The sequence below is a fragment of the Zootermopsis nevadensis genome, unplaced genomic scaffold (genome assembly GCF_977971745.1).
Source record: "Zootermopsis nevadensis isolate Lab colony 2312 unplaced genomic scaffold, Znev_1.0 Znev_ptg000011l, whole genome shotgun sequence".
NCBI classification, from domain to species: Eukaryota; Metazoa; Arthropoda; class Insecta; order Blattodea; family Termopsidae; genus Zootermopsis; species Zootermopsis nevadensis.
This window is the reverse complement of record NW_028259143.1, coordinates 8,592,778-8,603,273: the sequence shown is the minus strand read 5'-3', so window position 1 is coordinate 8,603,273 and position 10,496 is coordinate 8,592,778. Positions and strand designations below refer to the sequence as shown.

The 10,496-nt window shown below is 35.6% G+C and overlaps 1 long non-coding RNA gene across 1 annotated transcript in view; it reads right to left on the bottom strand.

Annotated features, from left to right (window-relative positions):
- The window catches only part of LOC110833822 (uncharacterized), a 193,788-nt gene continuing 183,292 nt past the window's right edge, over window positions 1-10,496 (bottom strand). The window contains exon 6 of the long non-coding RNA XR_015534715.1: window positions 1-281. This is a non-coding gene — a long non-coding RNA (uncharacterized LOC110833822). The remainder of the gene's footprint in view (window positions 282-10,496) is intronic.

Here is a 10,496-nt window from a genome sequence, read left to right as displayed (position 1 = left end):
GACATAACAATAGGACCGAATGGAAGAGGAGAATTGAGGAGGCCATGGACCGAATACGGACCGGAGAGCCGAAGAAGAAGAAGTTTATATAAGCCTTAGTTCTTTACATATCTCACTAAATTACATTTCACTCAAAAGTCACAAATATCTTCTCATTAACATTTTCTCGACTGACTGTGACATCAATATTGTGTTCAGTTTCGAGACATCGGATTGTGGTAGCGTTTGATCACAAAATTATCTACTACAGACGTTCCGGGAGCAAACTTCTTGTAGATATACTGTAAAAAAATCATGTTATCAGTTTTACAGGACTTCACAGTTCCTACGTGAAGTAATGCAGTACGATCCACCAAGAAGTAGTAGTGTAAACGACAGTAGAGGGAGACAAAGATAGAATGGTGAAGTAAAGAAACGATAATGAGGACGGGAGGGAAGAATAAGAGGTCGAGTTACCCCTAATTATTCTTGTAGCCCTTAATTAGGCAATTACGTCGCGTCATTGCTTCCACTTATTAAAAATACGAATCGGCAGCATCAAGAATTTCTCGTTAAAACGCTAGGACCGTCCCTTGTCTTAATGAATTTGCTCTACTGAATACAGCAGTTTTTGTGTTAAACCTGATTATCAAACGTAAGCACTTCTGATTTCTTGCTAAAATATTTCTTACAAAACTTAGAAGCAAATAAATTCTGTATGAATGCTAAGATATGCACGTATTGCAATTGTTGTTGGTGTCACGTTAATAAACTTTTGTGCCTGCCCACCCTAATAACGTATAAAACAACTGAAAATCTTCACATAACTTAGTAATTTTAATTACAGTGCACAAGAGGCCACACTGCTTTACGATTTGTATTTCCTACCAATGCTAATGTCGTTGAGAACTAGAAATGGCGCTAGTGATATTTAATGTATAATACTTAAGTTTTACAAGCTAAAAGTATCCCCCTCAAAATGTGGAGCCCTTACGTATACGTTCGTAGAATACAACAGAAAAATGGCACGACGGCCGAGCAAAATTTAAAGGATAATTGAATTTACATTTTATAGCAATATCTAATTAGGAGTTCCGTACCTAAAAGAAAACATTACACCTTACATCATTACAAAGATATGTTGGTTAATGGTGTTTAAGGGAATAACCCCTGTTTACACTGAGAATCATAATGAAATCCACAAGTACAAAATACATCGTTACTGGTACATATAATTACCAACTCTGTTTTAAAGGTTCAAATATTTAAACTACCTTCTAAACACGTTTCATTTTCTGTCCGAAAAATAACTAATGGCAGAGCTTTGTAATGCTGTGACGGGTGGAATTCATAATATAGAAATAAACCCTTAACCTCTTCATGCCGCAATTCTACCCCCAGTACCTCCCCCTCTATTCACTGACCCTCCTCTTTTGTTTTTCATAATGCCATAACACAACCCCTTTGTGAGCACCTGCCCATTTAAAATTTGACGTCAAGTCCTGTGCAGTCAGTAGACAGACTGGTGACGTGAAATTGAGAGGTTCAGTATTACAAAATCATAGTTCACACAAGTGAAATAGAAAGTGGGAATATTATTTGCTGTTGGAGGCTTTTTTCCGACATACCTGGCCTTTAGTCTCTTATTATTAGATGTATAATACCGTATGGTCCCCGTCTGTTTTCCAAGTGCTGAAGACCAGGACATACGAAACAATAAGTTTGCTATTTGTTCGTCACGGGTGTAAAATGTGGTATCTTACTATGAGGATGAAAACAGATTACAAGTGTTCTGAAACGAAGTGTTCAGAAAAAAATATCTGGACGTAAGAAGGATGAAGTAAGTGAGTAATTTAGAACATTACTAACGAGGGACTTCTAGATTTATACAGGTAACTTATATTGTTAGAATGACGAAACACTGGAGGCTTAATGATTGGCATGAGGGTAGGATGAGGGAGACAAGAAATATATACAGAATTTTAGTGTGAAAATCTCTTTAAAAACGACAAATTTCTAGGTTTAGAAGTTATGGTAAGATAACATTAAACTCAATCTTAGGGAGGTGGTGTAAGACAACAGAGAACAATAATTTTATCATTTAAAGAAGCTATTTCTTAATGGCGTGGTATGTTATATCTTTCAGGCACTATGCAATTGAAATATGCCACTCCCTCCATTTTCAAAAACAAATATGACCCTCTTACGTGTTGAAACGTAAATGTAAACGGAAAATGTGCTGTTCACTGGTATCACCGAACTGCTGTGTACATCTTGGCGGCCGACGCGGTCTGTCCTACGGGGAAGGCTGGCTGACTGACTTGCCTGGGACCGCGACGAGATAACGGAACAAAAGGCAGGAATATCACCACCCAGCACATTTGTCTTGAGAAGCTGACATTAGCTCAGATGGCCATGAAATTAACTACCGTGTTCATGAGAGTACGTCACTGGACCCTATTTTTAGCCTAATAAATCCAATCGACATCCTAACATCACAGTTCCTTAAACCAAGTTCTAAAAATATCCTCCCGTCTTCGATAAGATCTTCATAGTTACCTTTCCCCTTCAGCTTTTGCAATCGGTATTTCCATCTTAAAGGTCAATGTAAAACGTAAGAGAAGGAAAATTCCAAAAACTTGTCTTATTATACGTCACGGTATTTATTTTATATATTTTTCAAGTGAATATCTTTTTGTATACTCATTATAATATATGCGTGTACCCAGGAGACCGGCTATGTTGATTAAGGATTTTTGTGGTTTTTCTCATTTCCTCCAGGTAGTACCTTAAATTATTCCATGGTCGCTTCCTAACATATCCTTTGCGATTCATCCTTCATTGTCATCCTATTTATCAAGGCTACGTAGTCTGAACCACTGACAACGTCTTTAAATAAATCAAAAATAAAATAAATAATATACACATACACGTATATAAATATGCAAGTATTAGGCCTAGCATATACAAAATAATTAAATTTTTCAAAACGTATTAAATGTTGGCGTAAGGAATGAAAGATGGCAGAACAGGCATATTTACACAAATAAAGTGAAGTATTAAATAAAGAATATTCAAGACGGACTAGATCATTTAGTTTCAATGTGTCCAATTTAGCTTCTAGGTTTCTAGTTATACTTTCAGTTTCTTATTCTTCATTATACTTTTATATTACACGTTACTAATGACTTACTTTACATCAACGTCTACTTATTAATCATTAATTATCGTACGAGGGCAGATTCAGTTTGCTTGGTGTTGCTACTTTTTATAAAATGAAGTAAAAAATCAATTCTTATGAAATAAAGACGCGACGAATTCTTACGGCCTTTCGAAACAAAAGCTTCCTGCTATAACCATGCCCCACGAAAATAGAACAAAAGAAATAGTATATTCGTAAGAGGCTTTCATCATTATAGCCGCAATATTACAACAGTGGCAGTGGATATATGAGTGAAGATTGGATTCTGTCTCGTGTTCGTAACAATGGGCATATCATACGAGGCTTTCGTAACAGTAATTAGAACTGGTGGAAGTAAGGCATTGGTAATGCTGCATCGCGGAGGACAAAGACGAGAGAATCCCCTAAACTTGATCAGTAACAAATGTCTCAGTTAAAAGAAGGCGAAGATAATGACGTAAGAGGAAATGGGATTTCCTTCTTTCTTCGTTCTTTAGTTATTATCTAAAAATAGTAATTAAACCTAGAAAACATTCAAAGCATTTCGCAGGTGGAAACATTCAGGTAAGTAATACAATGCAAATTACTTTAGAAAAACATAATTTACATACATGTAAAATATTGTATAGATTCTTATAAATGTTATTAAATATATTCATGTGCATAAAAAAACATGGTACATGCATGGCTCTAGACTTTTTCCAGTGATTTTGGGAAATCAGTAATTGTTAACAGTTCCTAGTGAATGTTAATAATCGTTATCAATTCAATGAAAGTGTGGTGGGAGTATCATTTAGGTATTTTATTAGGGAATTTTAGTAACTAGGCTTATCACATTCCTAAAACTTACAAAATATTTTGAATAAATTTAGGAAATTGAACTTCCCAGTACACGTAAACATAATCAGAATCTTGTTACCTGTATTCCATTTTATAGTACAAATGCAACTACGAAATTTTGGTAGATAAATACTAATCTTTTAATACGGATCTACCAAGAGTGGCGACATTTGCAATACAAAACACTGAGACAAAGTTGTTCCCAGTTTTAGTGATTAATAGTAGTTTCTAGGCACAAGGCACATTTTCCATTTTACGGCATGGCACACCTAAATGTATAACTGAGGTGCAAGGAAAATGCCTGGTTTGTGACAGTTTTTCAAAGTTGATATCTGTTCCTATACAATCACTAGACAAATCTTTCTGCACTAGAATTATCAACATATTTTTAAAGTATTATTGAAACTGTGACTATAGAAACAGAAGTTTTACACTTACACTTTTAAAAATTGTTTCGTATTGGACACGATTTTGAAATCAAGAAGATGGTGAGGAAAATGTAATCCTTCAGATTTTTCCACTGAATTAAGCGTCATTTAATTTGCATGATTTTAAATCCTACTGAAACTTATACTGAAATCAATGTATTTGATTACAGCACATAGTCGCATATTTTTTATGCTAAACAACAAGACGAAGATTTGTTTAGGTATACAAACAACTGATGTTGCAAACAATGAGCGTAATATTTACACTAAACCATCAGTTTCAAATGCCATGTATTTGATAAGAGAAACTGTAATTAAAGGTCTATTGCACGACTGGGCACTTGTTAAAAAAAAATTGGCCCTAATTCTCCGATCTTCGTAAAACATCTGGATTCAACCCAACTTCGTACTCAATTCCTTTTCATCAAAAGCAACAACATGGCTGTCTCATACATTTCTGAGATGGAAACAACAATGCAGCCATTTACAATCATTTCTTGTAGTTCTGTGTTAGGTATCAGATGGCTGTGGGTGTATCAGAGAGTGGCTTTGGTAGTTTCCTTCCCCATTCTTGTGTTGAGAAAAGAACAGATAGATGCAATATTACTGTAGAAGAGAGCAATATCATGTAATGGACTGCATCTTAACAGAAAAGGGCTCTCTACACTAAGCAAAATAAAAACGAAAAACATTTCGAGCACGGATATAAATAAGTCTACAGCAGGGGGCGCAAACATTTTTTGAGCGCGGATAACTAGGAAGATATTTCAATTCAGAACGGGCGCTACATGCTTTCGAATTAAAATGTGTGTGCGATTATAAACACTGTTTTACTATTAAGGGGCCATTAGACCTGACATATTACGTAAATAACTTACAGTCGTTTTAACCTTATTCAAAATGTAAAGAACAGCAAAGCGTAAATAATGACTAAACTCGCTCTCCGTCAGCTGCTTACCTATAAGTTACACCCGGGTACTTGAAAGCGCTTGGCGATCTCTGGCCTACAGTAGCTTAATGCCATTATAATGTCGAAAATTATTCGTCTTATTACTTATAACTTCCCTTCTTTAGACAGTCTTGTTGTTTTATATAATGCTTTAGTTAGATCTAGGCTTGAGTATGCTTCCGTGGTATGGAATAATCTTACTCTGATTCTAATAAATTAGAAAGCATTCAAAGAAGATTTGCCAATCTGTGTAATTATCGGTTCTTTCAGTTTGATATTAAACTGCTTAAATTTTAAAACGCTATTTTAGACGACGACATCTCGATGTCTTATTTCTCATTAATGCTTTTAAGAACAAAATAAATTGTCATTCAAACATGGACACTGTTGGTATTCGTGTGCCCTCAAGGCAAATAAGAGATTTTTCTACTTAGTGTGAGCAGAGAGATGAGACGTATTCCTTGAGCTAAGTGCTGCAAATGAAGCATTAAGATTTTTGGACATGTACAGCGAAGTCAGTGTCTCCCTTGAAGATGCTTTTTCTGTACAGGAAAGTGTCTAGATGACTGTTGTAATTTAACTTTGTTTTACGCTATTTCCTGTGAATGTATTATTATTTAGTGTCGTATATTTTTGCCACTGTCTGCCTGTAAAAGGTTATTTGTTCTGTTGGCAAACACCTTAATAAAATAATTGAATATAGGAACTGGGCTGAATAACATGACAATTAATACGTTTCTTCATGTTTATTAATGTGTGTTTGTGTTCTTATTCTTGTATTAATTTTATTCTTTCGTGCTGACTTTGAAATTGGCACGTTAAAACAAAGAATTTAACTGAGCTGAATTATGTTTAACTGAACGTGGTTTAAATTTGGCTCTGCCAAACAAAGCCAAGGAAACTTTTTCTCGGCAGCAATTTTATTATTTTCCACACAAAAAATTACCTTGACCAAAGATTAATATTTTTTTAATTTTCTATTATCATATACAAATCTAAGATCCTATATTAAACAGCGTTGGTGTCGCTACCAACTCATAAGTTCAAACGTCAGGCAATTCGGCTTTCTTACAAAATCCATCCCTGTATTTTGTCGTTTGTACTAGGGTTACAAAGTGGGTAAAATACAGCGGTTTGAATGTGTGAGTTTTATAAAATATATCTGTACGTTTGCCTTTCATAGTTTTGAAAGTTATCTGAAGCTAGAGTAGTATGCTATTGATCCACGAGGATTTATAAAGATTATAAACACAAACATAAAGTAAACATACGAATGGTGCAAAATGCTGTGCACTGACTTTCCCCTCGTAGGACGGTAACCGACAAAGGATTCTTGGTCAGTTTGAATATGGCGATGATTGGTTCAGTCAGCAGGGAAAGAAGCGGATGGAATGTCAATGAGGACAAGAAACATTTTGTTACTCCCCAGTCATCTTGTCATTGAAAGTTCCATCGAGTTCGGACAACTGTGAAATCAGTTTTATATCAGAAGCTTTGTTGAACCAGAGCGATACAGAACGCAGGGACCGAAGCCCATCAGGAGGAACTAGTCGTTCCTGACTGGGAGACGAAAATCATGTTTCAATATTAACTAAAGAAGAATTTCACTAAATAAATTGTTTTAGTTATTCAAATTGCATTGGAAAAATTCTGTATTTAGGTCTAATGAATACGATAATGTTATTGGAACTGAACGACATTCTGTGGAGCATAAATATTAATGAGAGTCGGGCAAAACCTTGGAAGTCTAAAGACTGGGAAATCATTTTCTGTATGATATTAAGAACGAAATGCAGAATCTGAAAAAAGAATTTAGACAAGCAGAATAAATCAAGTAACTGGTTTAACTGTGTCAACTGATAGGCAATGGTCAGCCGGGGTATTTTACAATGTAGCACGTTGTTTAAAGACGATGTATCAACTATATTAGTTTTAGTCCTAAATATAGATTTTATTCGACAAATATCAATGAAAAAGTTAGCCTCTCGTAACAATGAAAGAAAAATGCATTGAGAGTATCTGAGGAGAATATTTGGATCTAAAAAAGAATCAATTAAAAAGAGGCCGCAGAGAATTGCACAGTTAGGACAGTCGTAATTTTTAGCTTATTCCTAACCATATTTATCACGGTCGTCAAATCCAGGATGATGGGACTGGCGGGTCATGTAGCAAGCATGGGGAAATTAAAAATGCATTTATTTTATTCATAGAAGCTGAAGGTAAGAGCTTGAAAGACTTAGTTGTCAATAGGAGGATAATATTAAAATTATTTTAAAGAAATCGGGCGAAGTTGTGGCTCACGACAGGGTTCAATGGCAATCTCTTGTAAAACGGTAACAAACCTTCGGGTTAAACAAAAAGCTGTTACTGTCTTACCCAATTCAGCGACTTTTAGCCTCTTAAGAAGGACCCTGGTCCATAGAATTAGTTAGGAACGGAAACAACTTCCAATTTTTTGTTGTTCGAGTTTTTTATTGTTGAAATTATCACATAAAATGCTGTACTCTATGTTTACAGCGTAACACCTCCTTCTGCCACATAAGTTCTGATGCTCCTCCCCATTCACTAACTTCCCTGATTCTTCAACAAACAAGCGGCCACATTAACAACCAACTCCTCCTCCATGTACGAGAATGAAATCAACTGTAACACTTCTATACCCCTTCCTCGTACGCACCTCAGAAAAGAAACACTCTTCAAGGCATCTAACTCGTCTGTATTAACGTTTCCACCTTACTCAGCGGCGTCTCTCAAGTTAGTGATGAAAATCACAATGCGTCTTTGAGAAAGAGGAAGAGGGACACAAGTCTACCAGTGGTCCAAACCTTTGGCACGTATAGACTCCCAGAAAAAGTCTGTTTTATTTGTGTTCCATATTTATGCTAGAACATAAGGTAGTCTGCCACTTTTAAGAATAAATGACAGCTAGCAATTGAAAGCTTTATGGAAAGGTATTCAGAACGTAGGACACAAACCATAATGTATTTAGGTTTGTAAGTGAGATCGACAGACGATATTCATGATAAAAATATTTAAGACTGGTAGTCTAGGAGACTTTAAATTAAAACTACTTCAAATAAACAAATTATATTCTGCTGTATCGAAAGCTGATAAACAATTGTACTATTTATAATCCTACAAATAATTAATTGTACGCAGTTTTTTCTAGATTAGATTTATGTCTGATTTGTCGTATTTTATGTTGTGGAATTTTCTTTCATCAATAAATACTCCAAGAATATTCAGTAAACAGAAACATTCAGTACTTCGTATTTTGTTGGCGACTTTTGAAAATATTGACCGAGTGGTATAGATATTTAAGGGTGTCAAAATAGATAGATCTGTGCTATTAAATTAATACTGGCCAATTTATGAATAAGAGAAAAAAGTTCAATTACTTGTAGGCCTATTAACAGCTTCTCAGTTTTTCCAAACTTTGTATTTGTGCTTTGCATTGTGATATTTGAAATCACAGCAAACTCCATGCGACAAAAGCTGATTTGCGCTCAGATGTTCGAAATTTCCGCCCGCCATTGGACCATATCCCGAGACAGATGAATCTCGTCGTCACCATCACATTCTATTTTCATAATTTCTAGCTATATTGTCTACTCTTTAAATTTTCCAATTAACATTTTTGTAGGCATGCTCCATGCTTCTCCTCCTATATTATCATCTGATTTCATCATCCTAATCACAATTGGCGAGCAGTACCAACTCTGAATCTCATTCAGTTTCAATTCATTTTACAATTCACGTTTTTATAAGTTTTCAATATCCGCGGATTCAGTAATTTCAGAGTTCTAATTTCTTTAAATCAGGACCTGTGTCTTAACTTGTATAAATTTCTCCATCCTCTTGTTACTGTCTCTCTCTCTCTCTCTCGGGTCAAAATAGGGAAATTTTTCTTCTACTATATCCTCAGAAACCAAAATTTGTCCCACATGAGGTTTGTAGTTTTAACGGCTTTACACATACGAATCGAGACTTTACGGAATCACAGTCTGGAACATTACATTCCACATCCTCGATTTGTGTTCTTCCCTCAGGATGACACCAAGTTCCACGCCCATAGAAAACCATATGTAAAAGTTATCTGTTACGTAATAGGGGAAGTAGCTAGCGGATGCTTTGAAGATCTAGCGCAGTCAGAGGAGGCAGAACAGACTCTGCAAACATTTAATCTCTCTTCGAAACAATAAGTTTTCAAAAGATTTGTGGCCAAGTGACATTTCAGGCAGAACTTTATACCACTACTGCTCTTTCGCGGAACACGTATGGAAGGGTGTCTCTACTCGGAAGATATGAATACATTTTGCACACCCTCCTAGCAAATCACACCCCAAGTCGACTGACGTAGGGTTTCTACCTCAGTCTCCACCCCTCTGCTATTACTACTCAGATTACTGATGCAAATCTTGAGCAAGCACTTGGGAATTTGCATAGAATTTTACATGAGCCATGACTCCGTCTACCTACACGCTTAGAGCTTTTACTTTTAGCTTTGTCTTATTCAGTAAAACTGATAATTCTTAAACACAGAAAATAGTGCGCATTTGCATTCTAGTTCTTAAAGTCCAAAATTGTTGGCATTCTGTTCTGAAGACTACATTTGTTACGAAAAATAAACAATTTATTAGTTTTACAAATGGCAGTCAGGTGTCTCTTCACTTGACACCGTCGATATCAGAAACATTCACTACTACCATCCACATTCTAACAGTAAGTTTTGAGAATAACGTATTGAGATTACAGGCGAGATTCTGGATCAAAATATTTAGTCTAATATACCTGTAGTTACGAGCATTAAGAAGTATATTAAGATTTATAATACAGTAAACAAACCAAGATGAATCTGATGGAGGTGGTATGTGAGGATGATAAATGGATGAAATTGGCTCAGGATCGTGTCCGGTGACGTGCTTTGGTGTTGTCGGTGTTGGACCCGCTGATTCTGCTACCAGGGACTTATAGAATAAATAATTAGTCCATTATTTCAGCACGGTTTAATTTGTAGAAAAATCTGTCAAAGAACAAGATAGTTTATAGGAAGACCTTCTCTCAGCTACAAAGTTTAATTCAGCAATAAACTTTGAGCTACACACAGTCAAAGTTGTCT